The sequence below is a fragment of the Perna viridis genome, chromosome 1 (assembly GCF_037379345.1).
Source record: "Perna viridis isolate PV_CMFRI_1.1 ecotype Kerala chromosome 1, ASM3737934v1, whole genome shotgun sequence".
Lineage (NCBI taxonomy): Eukaryota > Metazoa > Mollusca > Bivalvia > Mytilida > Mytilidae > Perna > Perna viridis.
Window position 1 is genome coordinate 46,751,730 of NC_142445.1, and position 27,981 is coordinate 46,779,710.

At 32.3% G+C, this 27,981-nt stretch overlaps 1 long non-coding RNA gene across 1 annotated transcript; it reads right to left on the reverse strand.

The window, feature by feature from the left end:
• Nucleotides 1-19,914: 19,914 nt before the first annotated feature.
• LOC148629042 (uncharacterized) lies at nucleotides 19,915-23,126 on the reverse strand. Its single transcript, XR_015914816.1, has 2 exons — nucleotides 22,655-23,126; nucleotides 19,915-20,345 (listed from the first exon to the last, which is right to left on the reverse strand). It is a non-coding gene; the product is annotated as an uncharacterized LOC148629042 (long non-coding RNA).
• Nucleotides 23,127-27,981: the final 4,855 nt, after the last annotated feature.

Below are 27,981 nucleotides of genomic sequence, written 5' to 3' on the forward strand. Positions count from 1 at the left end.
ATCTCTAAATTCGAAAATTTATAGTTCCCCTGACAGATATCTTCTAAAATATAATATTTTGTGTGAAATGTACCTTGTGATTTTTTTAATTCGCTTTTAAAAAAAAACCTCTGGAATTTAAATGTTTGATTAAATTATTTTAACATTTTCAAGTTCAGTAACCTATACCACTTTCGATTATAATAAAAAAAAAGCAATAAGTGCCATAACTTACTCAGACCTGATAAGTGTACTTAATAGGGAAAGAGTACTTCTGCCATGTATTTTATGACCTAATCGAATGGACAGATTTTATACCGAAATCACCATATTTGGTTTATTTGACAATTAATAGAAAAATATGTCTCCGCCAGTGATAAAAATAATACGTCTGTAGTAAAATAAATTAATTTTGTTTTAAAAAAGTAACAAAAAATTCCTAAAATGAAAAATCAAATTTGACGTGAAATCAATTTAGTTTAGACGGAGACTAGATGGGTTTTTATCAAATTTTAGCAAGTTTTTGTCTATATTGTTCATCAAATATTCATACGCCATGTCTAACCGTCAAGTAGAACCTAATAAAGAGACTGGACAAAATAGAATTTATGGACAAGCTTCCTGACAATTACGCCGTTGTTTTAAGTTTTAATACACATAACTTTAACAAATTGCATTTTTATATCTTTTGTCTGGGAAAATCATAAAAGTAGTCGTTGAGTATAACGTGTAAATTGATGGTACAATTCCCTTCACCAGGCCGATTCTAAAACTTCCATTAAAATCAAACTATTTCTATATTTCTTTATCTGACAGGCACTTTAAAAGGTAAATTGTTGCGTGTTGATTGAAGTCAGGCCAGTATCTGCCAGATATATCATTCAAAGCGTAAAAAATGTTCTTTAGAACAATTATAACATTGTTTACCGAATGATCCTAAATACGGTAAGTGGCTATTTCATGAGAATTAGTCTGGACTGTGTAGAGATGAGCTGAAATAAAAACTTCTGCTCACTCCCCCAGTAACAATAAACCTTTCTATCAAATGGTTACTGTTTAAGATTTTCATTTAAGACATGTTCATGTTTATGTCTTGGTTTAGTACTGACCAAATCTCTGTTTTAACACTGTCCTATATAACTTCTTCTTTGTACCCAGCTTGTACTTTAAAGTGACCCAGGTAGACATCTATATTTTGCATGCAGCGGTCAGTTCCTCAATTGCGATCTGAGTCTTTACCTTGTAATCTTCATCAGTGGTTATAAAAAAGCCTAAAACAAAACAAAAAAAAGCAAAAGAACACAACACACACACGCACACACACACACACACACACGACACAAACCCCTACAGAAACCAACAAAGAACAAAACCAAAAAAAAAATATAACACCACCAACAACAGCGTTATCTTAGTGCACAAAGCAACGAGTTTTTTTTTAACTATGTTGGATGAATTAATGTTGTCTAATACTATAATGTCCCTTATCCTAGTTTTAGTTAAAATCATTCCAGTGGGAATTGGCAATGTTGTCGCCAGTGAAGTGTTAAAAGCCTCGAGGTACTCTAACTAGGATTGTTTTGCATGCCCTTCGGAATTAACTCTCAGAGAGATAAGCGCTATTAATCGTAAGCAAACCCAAACCTGCATTCCAACTTAATCAAGAATTTAAAATTCAAATGGAAAAGATAAGGCTTTATACAGAATATAAAAATCATCACAGATGCCATATTCTCATATCGGGCAATCTGTACCGACTTAATACAGACGTTATTTAACAACTTAAATGGTTGTATATTGATTTAATTTACTAGCATTCTGATTTTCTTGACGACCTTAAATTATATTTCAGTTTTATTGCCGATTATCTTTATAATTATGTTTGGTCGCCAAGGGAACGGCTATGAGTAATGTCAATTTCACATGAAATTTTATAAACAAGAGTTGATGGCTATTTTGAATATCTCATCCTTGGCTTTAGCGGTCGGAACATAGTTCCTTGAAGTGACCGATCGATTCTTTGGTTTTATAAAATTTCTATGGTCAATTTCAAGTCGATGAAGCCATCTATGCAACGTCTGAGAAAGCTTAATCTGATAGAAGTTGGTTTCAGCGCGTAAGGCTTAAAAGTCCAGAAAATTCAATTTACTAGACGAGTAAAATACATACTGACACTGCTGTCACTGCCATAGTGGACAAGAAAAAGACAGGTTCTGATGATGCGAGATATTAATGTAACAATGTCTGAGACAGAGGAATGGTCACGACCGAAGGTATTGGTGTTGATAGATAAATATTTTTTCTGCAGGGCTGGCCATCTCTAACAATCCGGTTAGTTAGAGATTTAAATAAATATCGTAAACTTACCAATTCTTACATGAGGAATTTACAGCTGTTGACAGTACCACCACAAAATATTCATTCATCTTAATGGTAAGAGAGGAGACATTACACAATGGATACAGATTTAATTAAGACATTTTAATTTTTATATGATACACATCTACAATTTCTTCAAGACCTACAACTTGTTGGCAGCGAGAGAGAATCATACTGATGCTTAGTTATATCCCATAACAGTTATATTCCTATCATCCAAAAGTTCACGGAGATCGTAAAGACATGTGAAAGAGCTGCCCTTAGTGGCTTGAATGTTTTAGTCTACGGTGAAGTTATTAAGTTGCTTGTTGTGTAGTTTGCACTTTTTCAATTGTTTGTCGTGATATCGCAGCATTTGTCCGAATCGTTGTTTCGACTTCAATGATTTTCAAAGGTTTTTTTTGCTTCGTCCTTTCTTAAAGTTATCATAATTCTATCAACAAAATTTCTAACACAAAAATTTCAATCATAAGACTAATGCAAAATTTGGTAGGCCATGCACGCGTTCCAAGGAATTATAATAAACTCTCATCAGCAGCAACAGAACCACATATTAAGGTAGTTCAAGATCCAAAAATAAAGTATACACTAGCATAATCCAACATTCTACCTATGTATGTCAAAGGATCTAAATGTGTGTCACATTTTTCTTTTACCATTATCCCTAATTCCACTCTTTAGCGGTTTCTATTTTAGTTCTCTCTTAATCTGCTTTACTTGGTTTTTCTTTCTTTATTAATGTTACCCTTCGATACCTGCTTCTTATAGTCAGCGATTTTCAGTCTAAACATGTTTTACATTTTTCATTCTTTATTAGGGTACCCTTTATTACCTTATTCGTATAGTCTATGATATGCTACAGACTAGTTTTTCATTTATTGAACGGGTGTTCCTAGACAAGCAGGGGTATATATGCGAATTATTTTGGTTATTTTCACGTATCTATTTTCTTGGTATAATCGTTATCTCTGGGTTATGCCTTTTTCATTACCGTTTTATTCCAGGTTCTCTCGTTTTCCTTCCAACGATTTCCGTAAATTGTTCATTTCCCCTCAAATCCTTATGATTTAATTTATACATTCATGAATAGTATCCCTCTCAACGAAGTTTTTGAGGAAATGGGTATACCTGAGTGCGGTAGACAGTTCACATATTTTACAGTAAACAAAACATCCTCTTCATCTCTGATTTTGCAAAATGTCTAGCCTTAAGTTTTATCAGCTAATCTCGTCTCTTTCTCTCACCAAAACGACGTTAAAACGTTAGTCGATGTGTCTTTAGTATCGTTGTATATTACAACCAGAAGACGGCTTTCGACATTTCTACTTCTTGCTTTAAAGAAACTATACTTTACTATAATTCTAGGTTCATTTTTTGATGGCTATAATATTGTTTTTGTATTATTTCACCAAGCTAGGCGTTGTCAACCTGCTGACAATTGTATAAATGTTGCTGTAAACATTACTTCTCAGAGCGATATACATTGTACACGATAGAAATGACTATGGAAGGGATTATTCTTGAAATGATTGAGAGTGAATCAAAGGTTATCATGACATTGTATAAATGGCTTTTTTTAAGACATTTTTTTTTCAAATACAGAAATATCTTCATCTACTTTATAAATCAACTAAACATGAATTCCAATTGAACTTTGTGATAAGGAAAAATGAAGGATGGAGCTCAAGTCAAAGAGGTCGAAATAATTGGAGAAATTTGAACAGTCTTAAATCTTCAAACGCTCTTATCTACCCTGAGAATCTAAAAACCGGAACCAAATCAATACAAAAAAGTTGAGTTAAAACACAGTTTTTGATTGTATTGACCGTCCTATTTAAAGTAAATACAGTTTAAAATCGAAAATTAATAAAATCAGATTGAAGGTTTCTGCCTTGTTTCATCCGATGACTGAATATTTCAATCAATATAAACCTATAAAGAAGGTTTGTTCAAAGGAAATTAATTACGTCGTTAATTTTTGAACGGAGTTTGAAGTTTATTTAGTCATGTATTTTGAACAAAACAAAGTAATTGAATATCAAAACTACTAAAAGACGGAACCAGAATATCTCATAGATCTAAAACTTGTCAAATAAAAATTATTTGGCTGCTTATTTCAACCATTTCCCAAAGGAAACCTCTTAAACTAAAATTAATGAAAATTATGGACTTGACGAACTATTGATAAAGTTTACAGTTATTGTATGAATTAAAAAGTTATTAAAATTGCTTGGATAGGACTCTCAGATTTATTTCCATAAGTGTTTTACGACTGAATTAGTCTCTATTGATTGTTTAAACGCCATACAAGATGTTACATTTTAATTTTGAAATTATACATCGAAAACAAATTGGAATAAACAGAGGCTTTAAAAGTTATGTGAAAAAACATTTATTATGGGTAAGGTTGCTACAGGAAAGATTTAATGCTTTATTACTGCTTACGTATCCTCGTATAGTAAGCAGTTAAGCGTCTTCATATGTTGAACTGGGGTTTCATTTTAATTGGACAACGTGAAAGTAGCTTAAAATATTGGAGTGTTGGAAGGCCCTGACAGCAGCGTGATTTCTGGTAGGAGGAAGACTTCCTTAACGGGGTGGTAAAATTATATTTAACGAGGTTCCTCGCCCTAATGGTTAACAACCTGTGGGATCAATACGGACCAAGTAACCCCGTATGAACTTCATGGGCTAAATGTGATTAAACAGTTTTAGAATCAACGATTCTTAATTTCGGTGACATATTCTCTACTCGTATTCCCTACAAACAACTTGGAGTTTAGAGCCAATAATTTACTCTTTTTCATTTATTACTAGTCAATGAAAGAAGGGTTTCGTCGAATTGTGATGAGACCGTGTTTTTCTTGGTTAGCTAGAAACAAAAAAAATGTTGCAATTCATTTGTTAAATCCATGAAGTCTATTAGGAAGAAATTATAGATGCCATGATCGTTTCCCAGTTTTTTTGTTAAATGCGTGAAAAGTATAGAGAGCTTCTATTATATTATGTGACATTTCAAAAAAAAAAAAATAATAATCGAAAGAAGCGATATCTACATTTTTGGTCGTTTCGAAAATTTTAATGCATATATTAATTCTAAGATTACAGAAACTTAATTATCTTCAAAAGTGAACTACTTCTACTTTATTCCCCATAGAATTGGTGTTTAACCCCAATCCATCTATAGCCATCGCGACAAGCGGTTGAGCTTTTCACAACTGTAAAGATGAATCTGAACTTTTCCAGAGCAGCCAAATTCTCAATAATGTGTTTTAAATGAGCACCATAAAGCACAGAGCTAGAACAACAGAGATCACAGATTACAATTAACATCTCATGATTCATTTAACAATATCAAATATATTCATCATGTTAAATATTTTAGTAGGTATTTCATGAGTTAATGTTTTATGAAGTATTCTTTTGAAAATTTACCATGATATACGCCTATGTGTTAACTTCACGTTCAAAAGTATAAAAGTACAAGAAAATAAATCACTGAATGTCGATTAAATTATGAAACCCATGTAAAATAATAATATCTGAATATTTCATAAATGTATACAATAAAAGAAACCATATGTTGCGAGTAAATGACTTTTCGTAAAAAAATTTAAATTATTTTTCTAATGCAAACTGTTGTTGAATTAAGCTTTATAGCAGCTGCTACTGTAAATTGCATTGTATGTTGAAGAAAATACATTTTAATAAATTTCTAAGCTGCATTGAATTATATCTCCCGAAATTAAACTCCAGTTCCGTTTAATGTATTATCAAGTTTTTATTATTTGGTTACACGTTTCAAATCTTAGTCACATATTTACGTTCAAAGATAATTAAAATGGAATCAACAAGCCATCCTATTGTTACTGTATCGACCATGTACAACACTTTGTCAATTTATTGTATAATATACATACAATCGGATACTCCAAATCGGTCACGAAAGGAGAAGGAAAACTACAAATCATAAGTCATCAAATTATTCTTACCATCCCCACAAAACGCAAAAGAAAAAAAATCACAAAAAATCACCCAAAGAAATAACAAGTACTATCCTAAAAAAAAGATGGTCGACGCAGTAAAATTTTGTTCTTTTTTCTTATAAGTTTCTACATTTCAACATGGTTTCGATACAGTTTTTTCGAACGCCACTCAGTTAGTATTTGGCCAATCGGGAAACAGAATTGCGATCAGGTGACTTGCGTTTCCATAGAAGAGCGTCCTTGGGGTCAAAGGGTAAAAAGCGAAACTGCATTGGAAGAATGCACCATAAACAAAACGCACTAATTCCCAAATGGGCTGTTAATAATAAAAAAATACCATTCATTCTATCGTTTATTAATAGTTTAACTTAAAAGCTAGCTAACAAAAGCAAAACGAAACAAAACATCGAAAACAAAAACAACAAAACAAAAAGCAACAACAGAAAAACAAAACAAAACAATCGACATTATCAATTCATTGGTTGAAATTATGCTCCCATTATTAACACTATTTTCTCTTGTCCCATGATTTTCTTTATTTTGTATACCACTACCACCTTAACATGAAAATAAGACTTTTGGGGAAAGCCTTCAGACAAAAATTGAACTGTAACTCTACCGGTGCACCAGCTCTACTGACAGTTCATTGCTTTATCATAATTTGTTGTCTGTGTTTTCCTCCCCTGTTGCTCGTCGGTAGCTACTACAACTTGCTTTGTTTGGTGAATTCGATTTCCTTACGTTGGTTTCTCAATGATGTCCATATCCATGCAATTTTAAAAGCTTTTTCTTAATTTGAGGGGCGGTATTTCAGTTTTTTTATCATTAGGAGACATGCTGAAGTGGGTAGTGTAACAGACATTTAATCTCAGCACAAGACTGGTGTATCTTACATTCTCTAGATTCGACCGAAGTAATTTCTTGGGAAATAAGAGTACTCATCAATGATTAGTTGCCCTTGTATGGTTAAATAAACTTAAGAGCTACGCCTTCGAATGTGCCATAGTGTTCTGCAGTACTTTGAAAATAACTCATGTTGATTTAAAAAAAAAGGTATTTGAAAATAATGTACCAATTTTTGAAATAATCTTAGAAGTAACAAATTATTTTGGCTGAAAACAGTTAGTTGGCAAGATGGGTGCTACGCATGATCGGTTGCATTTAAATAAACTCTCCTAATTAATGATTCCAAGCTCTTGTAGATAGTATTTCAACAAGCCCATTGGGAATAAATTGCATATCTGTACCAATATGCTTTTTTGATGAGTTGCCCTTTGATGTTCAGTGTTGCAGCCAAACATGTCATCGGGATCGTCAAAATCAAAAGAAGCTAAATATTTTAAACTGAAATATGGCTTTTGTATCGCGTTAAAGACTTGGAAATCCTCAAAACAAATATCATCGGAACCAAACTAGGAGACAATTTGTCGTACGAGTTTTAGATTTGAATAAATGTAAAATCGGGACATTGAAATATTTGTCATTTTGAACTTTCATGAATGTTAATTTCTTATCGACGCCATAGTTACGATTTTATTCATCCGATGTTTATTTCACTTCTACATTACTCTGCTACGAAATTATTCGAATGTCAATAAAATTTTCTTTCTCTTCTATAATTTTCATCTGCATGGTCGAATTTCATCTTTTCTCTGTAATATCAAATATAATGAATTAGAATAAAAAGTAGTTGAGTTGATTAAGAATGCAAATTTAGAAATAAAATTGCTGATTTCGTCGACATTTAATTCCTCTTCCCCACGTCCAAAATCCTTCGAGATTAATTTTCATTACTTTTCATGAATATATAATTTTCATCCCATTCCTTTGTCAGTGAATCTTAAAATTGGCGACGTATTGATTCAAAATATCATGTATATCAAATTCCATAAACTAAATATGTATCTATATAATAAATTGCCTTTTGAGATCATGTTCTCGTTACAAGCAAAAAAATATTTCAGTTTTCCAATAATAACGATTCTGACATGAAATTAGATTTGTCAAATATTTTTGATTCATAGCTATTTTTGTATCTGTCTTTGTTGTACTCTCTTGTCATTTTTAAGCTTTGAATAATTTTCTCAGCAAGTCCAATAAAAGACAGAAAATATCAACAAAGTTACTCATATGAATATAATCTAACCACTTGGAGTACTTTAATGCAACAATACCTCAGCATTTGGACAAGACTCAAACATCCATATTTTCCCCCTCATTTCCTTATGTATTTTTTTTATAATGCTACCAGAAGATACACACGAATCTGAAAATGTCCCCCCTGACAACGATTATACCATAAAGGTATGTTTTTCCCGTGAAGGGATATTCAGTTTCTTGGCAATACTTATCTACGAAAGGTTACTTAATGTTTGAAAGTTACATCAAGAAAGAAAAAATATAAAGAGTAATCAAGGGAGCCAAGATTCTACCTGAAAATCAGGAGAACATATTCTAGGAAAACACTCGCCAAATTTTGCATCAAAAGACAAGTCCAAGGTAGAAGAAAGAGGAAAGGAAAACTATGACTATTTGAGTAAACAAGTTTTCATACCCCGTACTGATCCACGAGTTTGTGATAACAACCATAAATTTTCTGTAGTGATGACTTCAGTCTTGTAACAACATAATCTTGTCCAGAAGCCGAACTGTAAGAAGTCTAACGCGATGCAAAAAGTCTGCGTAGTTACGGGAAGGTCTGGCATAATGTATGAGTTGTGAAATGAAAACTCCATACGCAGATGCTGAAGGAATGTTGCCACAGATAATAGGAAAGTTGACAATACGGAATGAAAAGTTTTAAAGCGTTTGTCGTATAGTTTGGTCAATAGTTTTCCTTTACCATAGATTTTTAAGTGTAGGTCAAGATAAGAGACTGACATCACAGTGTCTGTAGTATTCTTTATCTCAAGTTCTTTTGGGAGAATGCGATGTATATAAGCCCCAAAACTAGTATTATTTAACGATAATACGACATCTATATAGCTTGATAAGAAGGGGGAATCTAGCCCTACTTTGTAGGTTTGCGGGATACTAGCACTGCTTTGTGATTTAGATCAACCCTATTTTCTAATGACCTTTTCCGCACAGTTGGTATAGTTTCGCTTTTTACCCTTTGACCTCTTCTATGAAAACGAAAGTCACCTGATAGCAATGCTCTTTCCCGATTGGCCAAATACTAATAACTTAGTGGCGTTCATAAAAACTGTATAGAAAATTTTGAAATTGCGTTCGAAAAAACTGTATCGGAAATTTAAAATTGCGTGCAATGTGTTATTTTATTGAAAGAAATCAAGGATTTATAAATATTTTCTATAACTCCTTGAAGAAATGTAGAAACTTAGAAGTAAAATATTAATACCTCGGCCATCTTCTTTTTAAGATAGTGCTTGTTAATACTTCTTCTGTGGTCTCACTGATATGTATTTTTTGGTTTAAGTAGAACATTGAAAGAGCAAAAGTAATCATGCAGCTGACTGAAAACACAGCAAAATACAGTCGATACCAACACAAAATCTTTGATAAAATAAAAAACACTTTTCACCATTTAAACGTATGTGTTTTAATAGAGAAATTCATTTTCACATAAGAAAGAGGTTACACGGTCTTTCTTCTTGTCATGTGAAAAAATCTTTTTGAGCAGAGGAATGTTATTATGAAGTTAATCGCAAACTAAGGAGACAGTATAACCTCGTTTCGTGTCCAATATCTATACATCTATACGCTATTGGGCATAATATGAATAACTGTTGGGAAGTGAAAAAAAAAAAAAAAAAAAACCATCAAACTCTATCTAGTCGATGCATTCGTTATTGATGATGTTGTTTTCTCATTCTCTGATTTGTGAGTTTTGAATTTTGTCCCAATCATAGTTGGCCTTCACTATACTTTAAAAAAGAATTGCAATAGTATTTAATTCAAGAGTCAATCTAAATAACGCGCCATAGTAGTAGCGTCAGCAACGTTCCGCATGACTTATCCCGTATACTTGTTATATAGCTCTTATCTCTAATATAAAGAATCGTACTTTCGATTTCTCTGCTATAAGTAAAAACCTCATCGACAAGTACTTATACTTAAAAATAGTGAGGCGGTACAAGTAATAACTCAAGAAATCAAAAGTCAGACATTTGGACGGGTTCTTTATAACCCAGTCGTCGTATATTTGTTTTACTTAAATGTAATTTTTAAAGACTTCTTAATACTAACCATCGATTTTATAGTTAGTCTGTCCTTAGCATTGAACCGCTGGTCACTAATGTAGTCTTCTATTAAATGTCTAATTCAATGGCTATTTTGAACACATTTAGACGCCTATACGGTCTTATTAAGAATTCTCATTTCAGAGATAATCGCTCTGAAGTCAATTTCACCATCAAAATGTCGATTCAACCATAAAACTGATTTTTCCTTCGCTTATGATTTATAGACACAGCCTCAAAAACTGACCAGTCTTTTTTTACTTCCAGAATCAATTTTATATAAACATTTTGGCAATTGATATATTACTCTTGGACAAAATGTTATTTTCTTATTCGCAAGAAAACGGCACATTATTACCAGTGCCTTGATAGTTTAATAATCCCCATTTCCTCAATGTGAAACAGAATTTGAATAATGAATACTTTCAGTTATATACAACCCATAATAATTTGTACTACGGATTCCAATCGTAATAATACAAATGTTATGACTTTTAGAAATAACGCAAGCTTATGTTAAAATGAGCGAAAGAATTCCAATGGAAAACTAAGTCTGGCACAAAACGGTTTCTGTTATATATAACTAACGAGGTATTAAAATGTAATGTAGTGATGTCCTCCAAAATATGTCTAATCAGCAAGAATTAGAGAGAGAGAGAGAGAGAGAGAGAGAGAGAGAGAGAGAGAGAGAGAGAGAGAGAGAGAGAGAGAATTAAGCTAAAAGCTTAAGTTGGTGAAATGAACACAACCATGATTGCTTTTACAAAACGCAGAACACGCGTCTTACTGTCCTACTAAGCCTTTGGGGAGATATACCAAATTTGATTATTGTAATTATAATGCATAGTAAAAATCCGACAAGTATTACGAGTAAGGATTTTTACTTCCTTTGTATCTTTAACAAAAACAAAATACTTATAGCTCACATCTTGAAGTTTTGGTAAATCAAGATGAAAAATGAATCTTTGTTAATGTAAAACCGTAAAAAGCATACTTTATTTTTCAAAAAATATCAACTCTCTTGCAGGTTACCCCTGAAAGGTCTATATACGGTGAATTCAGGAACAAAAGCGGCTTTAAAGACAGTTACATAGGAGTCTGAATATCAAAACCAAGAATGAACATAACTGTAAAGAGCGGAATGCATCAATAGGTCGGCAAGCCATTGTATTCTATTTCAAATGGAACCTAATATTAAAACTGGCTAAAGAAAGACTTGTACATATAAAATATTTATCTGTATTTATTATTGAATCAAAATCGGCACAAATGAAAGAAAAAAAATTGGCACAAGTAAAATGAAAATTAGCACAAATGATAAATGCCTCAAGAGAGAGAGGGATGTTGCGGAAATTGAAACGCAATCGGTGTTTTCATAACTTGTATCGTCACTTTCTGTATCAGGATCTTAGCATTTTCTTAACAAACATGTTGAGCCTGGTCATTTAGAAGATAGAAATAAAAAAGTTTTATGTCTAACCGCGATAAGAAGAATAATTTGTAAATGCGATTTACGTTTTTGACACTTACTTAAGCTTTTCAGAGATCTGATGGCGGTTCCGTTATAAGAAGATGTTTTCCATGGCATGGTTGACAGTTTGTCAATTTTCAATGGCTATTTCTGAATTATTTTTCAGGAAAATGATTAAGGTGCATTAAGGGACAGATTAGACGGGTCACATTATTGGCCAAATCTGTGTTTCGTCCACTCAGATGCTAATTTAGACAGAAATAAATTTCACTTAAAAGGTATTAAATGTTAAATAATAAGCCTGTTGCTTAGGAAACGAATCGCCTTCATTAACTTTCACCCACTGGTTACTCATTTAGAAATAGCTAACGATCGATTTTTTGTGATGTCCATTTCAGTTACTTCTCTTTTTTAAGCCAGATAACTAATTTATTGAAAATCTACTGTCGATTTCAATTGGTGTTGACCGGAAAAGCCATCGGTAATATTTCATTACTGCGATAAAATAAAATTATTCAGGCGGTCTGTTCATGAATAAGAGATAAAGAAAGCGTTTTTAATTTATTTCTTACGCACGTAGAAACATTAATTTTCGTATTTTTCTTAACTAAATGGACCAACGTTTTGCTATATATCTTCTAATTTGGCCTTTGTCTGTGACCCTCGAGACAAAATTTCAAGCAATTTCACTGCGAATACCTCGACTGTAAGAATAGGTGACCACTGCGCAATTACTGAAATGACTTCTAAAACCTATCAGCGTTGATACAAAATATGAAAATCAGGAATGAGAAAGAGGCCTTCAGAATGAGAAAGAGGCCTTCAGGAATGAGAAAGAGGCCTTCAGAATTCGACAGAGAGCAAATAGAAGATCATTCAAATTTGGTTGACGAAAACAATGTCCACAGAGGTTTTTCTCCACTTTCTTGTGACAATAATATTTAGCTACTGCTGATATCGTCTATGATATTTAGCATAATATTTGGGATAGCCAAGACTTTCAACAATAAAGGAGTTTGTTTACTACTTTTTCATTTTCGATTTTGCAATTGCCGCCAAACAAAATATGTTCAAAGTTACGCGCTTAATAGCCATTAGTTGTTTTCTTCGTTTGGTCATCCTATCATTAACCTTGAGAAAAACTAAAAATATCATATTTTATATATGCAAACGAAAACGGCATTTGGCGTGGGAAAATGATGTTTTTAGAGTACATTACTGATGTTTTAACTTAATTAGAAGATTAACGTGTCCATGTTTCTGGACATACAAACAACGTGTTTTTAATTGGTATTTGTTGTTTTTGATGGGAAACACTGGAGGAAAATAAACATTAATTTATGAATTGGGGTCAAACATGAAAAAGAAATGAGACAAAACAAAATATCTATTTTATTACATTTTTCTTTATTGTTAGACAATTAACAGCTTTGTAAATATGTCAGAAAATGACCATTAATATATTTCCGATCAATCTTAAATACATGTATTTATATAAAAATTCTAAGCCTTAGAGGAGGTTTTTGATTTGTCATTTTTTATGGAATGGGTCATTCGTGACATTAATTAATAATAGTAATTATGACATGACCTCTGAATGTCATAATTACAATTAATTCCCGAAAGCATTGTAAAATTAAGACAAAAAATATCGTGTAAATATGTAATTATTGGGATTAAGCAAGTTTTTATGCCTTGTTTCCGTCATATACATTTTCAGTTTTACAATTATGGTCACTGTTGCCGCGTGATTTATTATTACATTTGGGCGGCTCAAATTTAAGACAGGAGCACCGGGTACGACACGTTTTGTTTTGGCTTAGAGATGAAACTTTCATTGTTGTTATCGTATCTTCTATTGCATTGCATTGCTCGAACCATACATTTTACCCTAATTAAATTAATAAAAACTACTTAAATCATAAAAATGCTTGCTTGTTCAAACGAATGAATTGAAAATAACACACACACACACACACACACACACACACACACACACACACACACTCAAACGAACAAACCCGTCCCAAAACAAAATAAAACATACAATAATAAAAAAAAATATGTATAAAAAGAAATATATTAGAAAAACCAATACCAGTGCAAACAAATTTCTTTGTCGGTACATCCATCCAACCAATTAGTTTATATCGGAGTTAGAATTATTAGACTTTTCTTTTTGACAGAGCCATCTTGATCAATTTCCTTGTGTTATTTCAATCACAGAAATTGAATACCATTAAAATTGTATCAGTTTTTTGTACAACTTAACACAACATTGTTTAAAAGTTATCGAAATTTGAAAAAAAATATTAAAAAAAGTTGTCTACAGCCATGTCGTTACTATCAAAGCTAACTTGATTAAATTTTTTGAGGAATTTTTCATTGTAAGAATATAGTGTGAACACTGATAAAAAGTTTACGGACTAAGCCTTAAAATACTTGGATCGATTTTGATGGGAAATAACCAATCAGGACAGAATTATGAAACTATGTAATTTTACTTTCAGAAAAAAAACAACAACAAACAAACAAATAATAATAATAATAAAATATATTGCGACAAACGTATTTGATGGAAAACTTTCAAAGCACTTAACTTTTGAGTAGACATCTTAAAAAGAATCCCAAAACAAAAACAGAGAACATGCGATCAAAAATGAGATCAAAACTGGTCTAATCTTTACTTTTTTAGAAACTACCAATCCTTGTGGTTATCATACCTAATGTAGTCGTGTTGTGTAAAATGTCCTAATCATTAATAGGCAAAGCAATTCTATTTCATTGCATCACTATTTTCCCCTAGGTTTGGAAGCAGGAGGTATATAGTGATCATGGTGTCAGACCGTTTGTCCGTTCATCTGTCCGTATCTTTTTCTGAAGACACATCTATATATCTGAGTCACTTGATATTTTGACAGATTTCAGACTGAAATGTCACCTGCATGACAACTTTTAAATATTTTGAACGCATGGTAGTTATAGTTTTTTTCTGCAACTGCTTATCACAGCCACTTGTTATCTTGACAAAGGCTTTAATGCTGGTGTCCCATATTTATATCAACTTTCTGTTTGACGACTTTGACTATTGTTTGAATCCATGAAAAGTTTTCGTAGCAGTTTTCTCATCAACTACCTATCACAGACACCTTATATTTTATATAGTATGCCAGATCAATGGACTTGATTTTTGCCTCCAGCAACATCATCGTCTTTTTACAGTTTTGACCGTTATCGTAAATTATCATTTTTTATACGAAGCTGAAACCGCTTACGGTTACATATAAGTAGCAGTTGATGTTTAGAGGAAAATTGTCACACACTTTACCTCTAACTTTCTCAGAGCATCGAATTGATACTTTGAAATATCAGTGCTGAGAAATGTATTATGTACCATTTGTACTCAAATAAGATATATTCAGAGTGATAGGCGAAAATAAAAGATGATTTTCTCATTTAATTAGTACCAAACAATGTTTGACTTCAACAAATAACACTACGATAATTTCATCAGCTGACAGTGTAAATCTTCATAACCTTACAAATGTTTATATAATTCCTTCTTTGCTGCAGCAAATAATATGGAAAGTTTTCATATGTTTTTGATCCCTAGTAAGATATCTGTTTATATTTGCATCATAGGTCATCTTGCCGAAATGCAATCACTTTAATGTGAATTTATTTTCAGTGGTGGAATTACAGAAAGCGCATCCTTTCATCAAAATTAATTTATTGAATTTGTTTCTCATTTCTCTACATCGTTGATTGTCTGTGATGACTAGACAATGTTTAATTAACGGCACGAAAACATATATTTTTTCTGTTTATTTCGAAGCTTTTCTGGTCACCGCATTGCTATTGTTCAAATTTGTTCCATTGTATGACGAGGAGAATTAAGCTTGTCGGTTGAATCACATGTTTTCGTGATAAAATACAATTTTGCAACTTTTGTTTTTCACATGAAGAATTTATTCAACTTTAGAGTGTCTGATAAATCACGTGGTCATCGTGCTTTGATACATCAAGTTTCCTTTTTGGTTCAATTTAATTTTGTATATCTCCTGAGAAAAGACCACACGAAGTCTGCTGATTTTTACTTACGTTAAATCACATTAAAACACCATTGGATCATGAAAGATCACTATAACTTATGAAGAAACTGTTCCCGGAAAAGGTGGTGAGGCTATTCTCATTGTATGGAGCATTTTAAGCTTCAAAAAGGCTTGATATTGCTAATCAGCTGCTGCATAATCCGGGATATTATTCTCAGTCATTGTAGACATATGAAATTGCAATTGGGTGAATGTGACTTAAAGCCTATAATGTAATGGGAGCCAGTTGTGCACCCATATTCAACAAGCTGTTTTTAACTCTTATTAAGCAATACAATTCGAAAGCAATATTTGCTGTTGTTTAAGGTGCGACAATTATCTTTAAAGTCATGGCTGGCGTTTTGCTTCAGAGAAATAAGTGATTCAGAGAAAAACGTGGTACAAACATTTTCGGTGAAGTGTCGTATTGATAAAGAGTAGGTGTTATAATACTCTTATTGTATTTGCTTTATATTTTCAATAAGCATGCATTGCAAAACGAAATGATCATGTACTTTATAAAAAAGTGGATAAATGTACATACGCTTATGTACAGTTGTCAATACGATTGACAGTTATACTTGTTCTAACATTTTAAAAGGATTGCCGCAGTTGCAATAGGTGCATAATGACATGTTTTCTTATGTACAAATCAGGATACTATTTTGTAAAAGAAATGAATAAAATGAATTTTAAAGGGTTTGATTTAATGTACTCTATCATGCCTTTATGATAAGAAGCTTCTTTTTTTAAAAAAATATTTTCGTTGTTGTAACTGCCTATAAACCGGTATATGAACTGTAAATTATATATCCATATTGCGAACGTTGCAATATGCACCTGTCGTATAGACATTAAAATGTAAGTGAACAAAGACGAATTTAGATATTAATTTGTACATTTTTGATCTGTGACATAACCATCTGCAAAAGTGCACACACCTTATTTTATTCTTTACAGAAAATTTCTAGAAAACTCAGGCGTACAATAAAATAAGAATTAAATTGTGTCATTTTTTGATTTAAGGATGCTTACCTAACCCCGAAAATTATTCATCTAATCTTTAACCAGGAAAAACAACACAAATAAAATCCATTTTTACTTTTTATTTTAAATTTATTATCAAAATAAAAACAAGATAAAAGTCATAATTTTTTCGGACATCAACGTATATAAAATTCCTATGAATATATTTGAAAGATTGACATTGTAACATGAATTATGATGGCTTTTATTATTTTATAGCTCGAGAAATTTAACAGATTTATTGCCAAAACAATATGCTACGAACTATATTCATTGAAAGATACGTTTTTTTCTCGGTGGAATGCCAATTATTATTATTTAGGTCTTCTGACTGACAATCAATCAAAAGTTGAAATATACATCTGTCTTTACGTTTTCCAACTGGTCACAAAAATTACAGAATCGCCCCTACCGATCATTAAATCATTCTTTTGAATCGATTAATTCTGATATGAAAAATCTTCATAATAACTGATGTTGTGTGTGTGTGTGTCAATTTTTATTTTTGCACATCAATCAACCAACATTTGACATTTCTATGTGAAATCAACGCCAACCAAGGTTTGAACGAATTCATAAAGATTAAAACAAAACTGAGAGAGAACTAACTTCCAACAACAACAATCAACATTCATGTAGCAGCTGAAAGCAATGTATAAAACAACAGATAATAGTAAATAAGTAAATAGTGTACCGAAGAATACCTATTGACCTTTGATTTTCTTAAGTCATATCCGGTTGAATACAAAAAACACCATATAAAGGGATATATATGTATTCATTGATAGAACGGACACTCCATATTTCGTGATAGTTACTTTATAGCAATTAAAACAAGCATTTAAATGATTTACTTAAAATATCTGTCTGTCTTTATAGTCATTCATTATAATTTAATTTTACGATCAAACTTTAACGAAGGGACCATCAGAAAATGTTGATGACGTCACGGTTACATAACGAAATGATAGAAGTAATTTTATACAATCAGAAAGCTGTAATGATTTTATTTTTGAAATATCAAAAATCTCCTAAGTAAAGTTGTAGTTAGTATGAAATAAACAAGTGATATCAGAAAGCTTTTTATCAAGTTAGAGTTATCTACGCTGGAAAATGACAAAAGAGAAAATGTGCGATACTAAACGGGAAACCATCATGCATGACATTAGCTTAAACATCCATATGTTTCAGAGTGGGTGACGGCATCGATAATTTCCATAACTTTTTCGCATCTCTGCTTTAGAGATAAACACTGAAGCCTTGTTATGCAATGGAACATACACACAAAAGAACCCGGATATGAAATTGGTCAAAGACTGCTGTTTTCTTTAACAAGGTCAAACGAAATCCAGCATCATAGGAATTATGTAGAAAACAAGTCAAGTTGAGTAGAAACACAGTTCGTACCCATTTGAATACCGATTATTTGAAATTGACAACCCTAAAAATTTTAATGGAAAAATATGATTAAAAATAATGATTATATCATATTCGGATGTTCTTTTTTTCAGAAAATGATAAGAGGTTTCTTCCGGCATTGTATTATCAGACAAGGGTGAAATCTTCAATAATAACCGTCATCATATTCTAAACTTCATGATTTGGTTTAAACATCTGCTTAATTGGTCAGGTTTTAATTTGTAGAAACTACGTAAGTGTTTATATTTTTCATAAACTCACAAGTTGGTACGAAATTAATTCAAATTTGACAAAGAGAAAAAAACGAACAAAATGAAAAAAAGTTGAATAATAGGATACTTTGGTTGTGTCTATCCTACTGAAAATTTATCTAAATCGGTTCATATAGGTACAAAAACGTCATAGAACTGTGAATATCTGAACTGGAAATATAAAACATTATAGACAGCAATTTTGAAAAAAATAATGCAGTGCAGGAACTCCTGATCCGTTAGAATTGTGGAATTAAATTTCATTGGAGTCTTTGATGCCATTTAATACTTTTTATTTGCAAATGATCCTCTTTGTCCTTACCAATAAAACAACTTTAAAAGGAGAATTTTGTAAAAAGCCAAGAAATTTATCGGGGTTTTCAAAGTGCAAAGAACAAATTACTCTCAATAAAACCGTAAAATTATGGATTAAATTAATTAAACCTTCAAAGAATAAAACTATAAAGTTCTCTGCGGGTAATTAGAATTTCAATTTTAAATTGCTTGCATGACGAGTCTGATTGTGAATATGAATACTTTTTTTGTTTCATGGACATGCGACACATTTTGAATTCAATTTCGTTCTTTATACATAAAATTGGCATTCGACCAAAATGAGACAGAATCAGAGAAAATTGCATAATGAGAACGTTTACTGCAAATGACCTCTATGTAATTAGAGATAGAATTACGTCAACTTTGAAGGTATTTGGAAACTAAGAATAATTGATGCCACACATTAACAGATAGAAATAATATAATCCTCTTTGTTTGGTCAAATGCTATTGATTTGGTCCATATAAATGACTTTCCTGTTTTGAATTTTGTTTTCAATAGACCCCATGAGGATCGCATTGGGATATTAATAGCCGTCTTGTATAAAATTTAAAAGTACAATTTTTATCAAGGAAGTCAGCAAAATGAAAAGAATTGTTTTGTAATTAATGTAATCTAACATATTTCTTAAGACTTTTGATATTTTAAAGGTACGTACAGTGGTCAGTTGAGGGGTAAATCAAGCGTAAAGTAAATCAATTTCAAACGGCTATACAAAAACTCACGAAAAAAAAAAAATAACAAGAGTTTACATTGTAGAAAAGACAACACAAATCAACATACCAATTTTATTGAAAGAGTAGAGAAAAAAGTACAAAAATCTGAGAAATATAACGTGAATAGGTTTTTATGTCGATTTAATTTGATTAATTCCAATCTATTTCCTTATTATGGACCCCATTAACGATTTAGGTCTAGAACAAAATGAAATTAAAGGAGGGAATTTCCTATATAAATTGAATATTTAGCATCGTAAAACCCGGTTAGCTGCACATGTCCAAGAATAGGTTAACTAACGCATTTATCGATTTTGAGCCAAGTCAATTTCACTGGTCAGTTGTAAATTTCCAGTAATCAGTTTCACTAATTTAACGAGATAGCTTTTCTTGACAAGCACAGGAGAAATATCAATAATTCAAAAACGTCCATCTGTTTGGTCATCGTTATGCATACCAACTTTAATATATTCTTTAGGGAAATTGGTTCTGTCAAAAAGAAAACGAAATTATTGGACTAATTTATAGATATAACACCACGAATACAGCCAAATGTCATTAAATGAAAATAGAACAAATAACATCTTTTCTTGTAAACTGTCAGATCCAATAAGCCAATGAGTGAGAAAAAAACTACCCTCGGAGAATTTTTATTATTTTCTTGTAAGTTTCGTAGGAATGAACATAAAACTGGACATATCCGACCAATCTGTGAACCAATTCAAAGGGCAATAACTAAGTGATGACTAATATCTAATGTATATTGTTGATCAGTACCATAAAAAGTAATGGGACATATTTGATAAAGTGAGCATATAAAAAGTCTCCGCTAAATAGTTGCTGCTTTTAAGTGTTTTCTTTGGTTTGTTGAGAGAGAAACGACTTCTAGACAAAAAGAAATCACTCTATTGTTTAATTTTAATTAACCTTATCATATACTATACAAACTATAAAATATCAATCCGTAGCTTAAATGAAATTTACTGCTTTCCCCTAAATCATTTCAGAAATGATAGGCAGTGTGGTAATACCATGAGTTGAACGTTTATTATTTTTAACTTAAGAAGTACGCACATTTTGACATTGAATCACTAGATATGTAATGTACCAAGTAAAATTTCAACATCAGTCGGAATCTATTTTCTTTGAAAATGCAGTATACTGACGCAAAGAGAAGAGAGAGAGAGAGAGAGAGAGAGAGAGAGAGAGAGAGAGAGAGAAAAAAAAAAGAAAAAAAAAGAAAAAAGGAAGGTATCACGAAGATATTTTCAGAGAACAGGGATACAAGTAATTATAACTTGGATCAAAGAGCGATAACTACTACTGTAACATTTCGAAATTTGCTATCATGAACGAAGAAAAAAATATATTCCTCCGTTACACAGCCAATGCATATACTAATATCATGAAGTTCAATGACAATTACAAATACATTCACTCAGATCGCAATAAACGGAAACATCGAATTAACGATTTTTAACCAAACTATGTTCAATACCAGTCACTAGATTACACACAAATAGAGGAGTGTAATGAAATTTCGTTCAGCAGTCCAAAATATGAAACTGTTCACATTATAATTGCCTACTTTCCCGAAAATTGATCGACCAGAAGATTACAAAAAGTGTTCTCTAAAAATATCTATATTAATAAAGGTTTTATCAACATTGCTGGTATTTTGAATGATCATAGAGTTAAAAAAACAATCCTTTCCTTTTTTTTTTTTATAAAACTGAATTACCTTCTATTTTCTATATTTACAAAAGCCAATCCGTAAATATGTCTTTAATTATAGTGAAAGAGCAATCAAGGGAACCAAGGTCATAGCGGTAATCAAAAGAATGTAATCCAGGGACAAAGACCAGACATGGAAAACAGACATACACATCAAAGAACATAAAGTAACTAAAATCATACATAAAAAGAAACAAAAGCAAATGAGCAACTCGGACTCCACTAAAAACTGGGAGCATGGACCAGGTGCACCGATAGGGTAAGCGGCCTTTGCATTTCTAGAAACACCCGCTAAGTTGCTCATAAAAAGTTAAGTCCGGGGTAGACAAACGAGGAAAGGAAAACTATGACCCGAGTTCATGATGACGACCATAAAACTTCTGTAGTGATGACTTCAATCTTGTATTGAATTATGCAAAAATGTGAATATGGAGGAGAGATAAGAATATGAAGGAAAATACACCAATATTCAATATGCAGTAAATCAAAATTCATTTATGGTCCCAACAGGTATTCTAAATTTAATCTTGCGACACACACAAAAGCCGTATATCCTTAAAAAAATCAACTTTGATGAACTCTGCTGATAAAGCTGTAAATATTATTGTTGCTATTTAACATAAATTTTATATTCTACAACAAGAAATTACGAATTCGCCTTCATTCCAACTGACTTTGTCTTCAGAAAGGGGAATTGTTAACAAACACAAACTCGTAGCTACTTCTTTACATTCCAAGCCTTCCTACTATGTACTGGCCTCCCAAACTTCACAAATCACACATTATAAATATAGAATTATTTCTTAATATTAAATTTATATGGTCTTCATCATGAACTCGTGGATCGTTATGGCGTATCCATCTGCACCATGAAAACCGATTTATTCAACGGGTCATAGTTTTCCTATACCTCGTTTGTCTACCCCGGACTTGACTTTTTATGAGCAACTCGGCAGGTGTTTCTAGAAAAGCAGAGGACGCTTACTCTACCGGTGCACCTGGTCCATACTCCCAGTTTTTAGTACCACCAAACCTCTTTCAAAACTTTTAACTTCTATACTCACAGCTGTCAAAGAGGGTCTGCAGTCCTACCACAACACTTGTTACTCCCGTAGTAATATTAATTCAATGTGGATCCTGAAAAATTCGAAAGATTTTTTAGAGACAATCTGTTCAAGACTATTATCTGAATATAATAGCATTAAAACTTATGATTGTTCAACACTGTATACTTCTATTCCCCATACTCAGTTAAAATCCCGACTTAAAAACATTATACATCGTTGTTTTTCCAAAAAAGATGGTACAAATACAAAAAATACAGATACAAATATATAGTTCTTGGTAGAGATTCCTCATACTTTGTAAGAAATAATTCCAAATCATCTTCCAAATATACAGAGTAAGATATTTACAAAATGCTGGAATTTTTAATCGACAACATATTTGTCCAGTGTGGTGGACGTGTTATTCAACAAATGGTCGGCATTCCAATGGGAACAAATTGTGCTCCTTTACTTGCTGACCTATTCCTTCACTTTTATGAGGCTGACTTTATGGCTGATCTGATCTGAAAGAAAGAATATCGTTTGGCTAGATCCTTTAATCTCAGTTTCCGCTATATAGATGACGTATTATCTTTAAATAAAAAGTCCTAATTTCGGGGATTTGATACATCGCATCTACCCCAAAGAACTTGAGATAAGGGTTATTACAGACACTGTGAAGTCTGCCTCATATCTTAACCTACACTTAGAAATCGATGGTAAAGGAAAACTATAGACCAAAACTTTACGACAAACGTGATGACTTTTCACTCAAAATTGTCAACTTTCCTTTCATCTGTGGCAACATCCTTTCAGCACCTGCGTATGGAGTGTTCATATCACAACTCATATGTTATGCAGAACTTGCCGAAACTACGCAGACCTTTTGTATCGCGCTAGAACTCTAACAAATAGGATTCTGGAATGCGTTATGTTGCTTCAAAATTAAAGTCATCACTACAGAAGTTGTATGGTCGTCATCATGAACTCGTGGATCGTTATGGCGTATCCATCTGCACCATGAAAACCGATTTATTCAACGGGTCATAGTTTTCCTGTATCTCGTTTGTCTACCCCGGACTTGACTTTTTATGAGCAACTCGGCAGGTGTTTCTAGAAAAGCAGAGGACGCTTACTCTACCGGTGCACCTGGTCCATACTCCCAGTTTTTAGTGGAGTCCGAGTTGCTCATTTGCTTTTTTTACTTCGTATGTATGATTTAGTTACTTTATGTTCTTTGTTGTGTATGTCTGTTTTCCATGTCTGGTCTTTGTCCCTGGATTACATTCTTTTGATTACCGCTAGAACCTTGGTTACCTTTATTACTCTCTCAACAAACTGACCTTCTATTTTACTTACAAGTGCGCTCGATTCCATAACAAATCTTATTACATTTTTTTTGTAACTAAGCTTATGAAAAAAGTGAATTTAACTATTTTTGGAGTGTTTAAAACTCGCTTGAAATACTTGATGGATTGCATGCACATGTAGGACCTTTCAAATCTAGCATTATAATTCCTATTAGACAAAATTTTCGTTCGCTTTGTCGATACCATTTATCGTCAAGTTATACAGACCCTTCCAAACAACATTTGGTAGAAAAATTTAATAACACTGTCAGATATTTGGACGATATTTTGGCTCTTATCAACTACGACTTCAATATTCGTTCTAAAGATATACATCCTGCAGAACTTTCTTTGAATAAGCAAATATTGATAATAAAAGTGTCCGTTTCTTGATCGTAGTATTCATATCAATATTGGTAAACTTAATAGTAAAATTTACGATAAAAGGGATGATTTTTCATTTCGTATTGTTAACTTTAATTTTAGATGGTGACATCCCTTTGTCTCAAATCAAATGAATACACACACACACACACACACACACACACACACACACACACACACACACACACTAAAATATAGTAAAACAGCAAATATTCTGTTTTAAATAGATTATTAAATAAGGGACGAACCTGCATTGTGCACACACGGATTCTAGTACAATATATCTATTGCCTCACCTATTAAAGTCCTGATGTTTTCTTTTTACTATACATTTTTTTATTTGTTTATATATACATACATATATATACATACATACATATATATATATATATATATATATATATACATACATATATATACATACATACATATATATATATATATATATATAAATTCATTCTGAATGCGTATTGTATATAATTTATACTCGATTACCGCAAGTTCACAATATCACAGGTGATTTTTCATTTTCTTCCTGTTCGTTATTATAACGTTGGCCCAAATAAAATAGTGTATTAAAACAAGATGTAAGAAAGTGGATTTTTTGTGGTTTCATGTCTCTTTTAATTTTTAATATGTAGTTTTCGTACCAAAGATCAATAAAAAAAATGTCAATTGTAAAAAATCGTGGAATTGTGAATCAATATTTTCAACGAGAGAAACTGTTTAAATGATCACGCTCATCACAAAAAATCTTTACAATATAACTTCGAAAGAAGAAAAGTTGATATAATCAAAATAAGTTGACCAGATATTAGATACATAACAATTAACCATTTTAAATATTTTCCATTTCTTTTTGTTCTATACTTTCCATCTGCCAGTTGTTTTACAGTGATGAAGATATGGACTGCTGCTTCAATTGTGCCATAGATTGCCTTGCCTTTTTGAACTACGGATATGATTTCTGAGGTTTTGAGAGCAACGACTAATGCGAAGATAATCTGTGGTAGGTCCTCAAGACAGGTTGATATAAAAGACATACATGTTGACCAAGTGTATTGTTCTTTTCTCTTTCTGATTTCTATTGTTAATGTTATCATCTGAATAATAAACAATACTGTAGAAAAGATAGCAAAAGCCAGAACTGGATACTTTAAATCATTGATTATCTTAGGACGAGGCTCTGGTGCGTGGATTATTTCGTAAACGAAGCTCCAATCGAGTGCAAGATCTATTAGCTCCATCACAGTATCGCAGAAGAGCAAGAAATAAAGTTGAGAGCATGGCATTTTTGTCGTTATTTGTTTCGACTTTTTTCCACTGAAATAAAGTGAAAGTTTATACTTTCATAAAAATCAACCAAACAATAACTATTGCTACATGATTACTAATTGTTGTTCAAATTCATTTATGAAGATGTTAAAATTATTGGAACCCACGATGGAAATATATGATACATCACGATAAGGAAAAAATACAAAAATACAAAAAAGAGAAGAAAAAACAAAACAAAAACTGACAACATTTTTTTTTCTTGAATACGGTATTTACATTTGACGGTAAATTAAGATATGTCAATACTCAACAACAAAGGAACCTGAACATTGGATAGACTTCACAATATAGTAACGTAATATGGTTGCAGTGATGTATAGGGATGATCTGTCACTTGTCAGACTTTCAATTGTGTTTTCGTAGAGTTATAACTGTTATATTTACATTCCCATGGACGGTTCAAACATTCACGTTAAATGGGAGCTTTGAGTCGACTGATTCAGACAATATACCTTCGGCAGTGGCGGATCAAGATACTTTGAAAAGGAGGGGTGCCTGCCGGGGTTCCTCAGAATAAAAAAAAGGTGCTGGGACATTATTGCCATTGTTTGTTAATTTTACACATGAACACGACACATCTTCCAATAAAAAAAGGGAAAGGGGTGCCAACCCTCTGCACCCCCTCTGGATTCGCCACTGTTCGGTTACCGTGAATAATCTCATTAAACATCAGTTATCTCTGATGGAAATACCCATTTTTCGATTTACTGAAAGCGTCATTTTATTATTTCTTTTTCTCGTTTTTACCTTTGGTATTAATGCTTCTTTTTATAAGTTTATTTTAAATTCAACGTACTCTGCTGAGTTCCAGCAAGTGTTATGAACTAATACATATGACAAATTATTACGTACCAATCCATATAAAATTCAGACACTGCTTATGATAAAGTGATTCATGCTGTAGAAAAACCCACGAAAAAAAAAAGATAAATTTTTGGTCAGCATATGCTTTATTTTTATGTGACAATAGTCCTTTCTGTATTTAGTTCTGTATTTTTGAGAAAACTGCACTTCGATCTACGATAATTCTTGCATAATGCCAATTTCATGTACAGTCTATATAAATTTTATCTCAAAAGCGCAACACCCAGATGAAATACTAAGACTGGTTATGTGGTCTATAGCTGTTTCTGAACAAGAAATGAAAGTGAATTTTGCGGGTTTTGACATGCATGAATCACCACCTCTCTGATTTTCATAAAGACTGTTACTTAAATGGAGTATTTTAAACATACATGTATAGACAGTAAGGTTCATATATACTTCAAAGGTAAGGCGGAACCAAGTGTGGCGCGCCGGAAGAACATCGTAAGATTTTTGGGAAAAATGGTTGAAATGATAGGAAATAGTGGGCGGCCTCCTCTTTGGTCAGTCAGCGTACCCCACTTCCCGTATCCGCCCGTGAATTTTAAATGTTACAGTGTAAAATTAAGTAAAACAAACCTTCCAGAAATGACATGAATACAAATATTGAGTGACCAACGTACACTGTTGGACACAAACAGGGGCGTAGCTAGGCCTGTTTTATTTGTACGCAAAATTACGGCGAGGGGTCTTTGGGGGGGGGGGTCGCTCAAGGCCCCCAGTGAGTCATTGCATAAAACCTTTATTTCATCTTTAAAATATGTGTTTTTATTTTTGTTACTTTTTCCGAAAGTACGCAACTGCGTATTTGCGTATAGGCAGCTACACCCCTGACAAAAATCTTTTTCACCAATATACCGTAAGTACTTTTAATTGAGTGTGAGTCTTTCCCACACCGTGAACATGAAAAACGCTTTTTTCGCTTAAATTGTGAATTGTATACTGTTGATTACATCGTTATTATGGAAGAGTAATCAAGGGAACCACGGTTCTAGGGTAATCAAAAGAATGTAATCCAGGGACAAAGACCAGACATGGAAAACAGACATACACAAAAAAGAACATAAAGTAACTAAAATCATACCTACAAAGTAAAAAAGCAAATGAGCAACTCGGACTCCACTAAAAACTAGGAGCATGGAAGATTAATAATCCACACGTCACATCGGGTAGACATCATTCACGAATTGTCGATTTACCGTTGAATACAATTATTATGACCACATACATTTTACTGATATATAAGTAAAAAAAATTATTTTGAAAATGTGTTATTTAAAATGTTTGTCATTAGATGAAAACATTTTCGTACTTACCTACGGCATTTATTTTAGTGTACCTTTATTCGGTTATCTCAAAAAGATAAAGTATTATCGAAAATACGTTTCGAAAAAATCATAAACTGAAAAT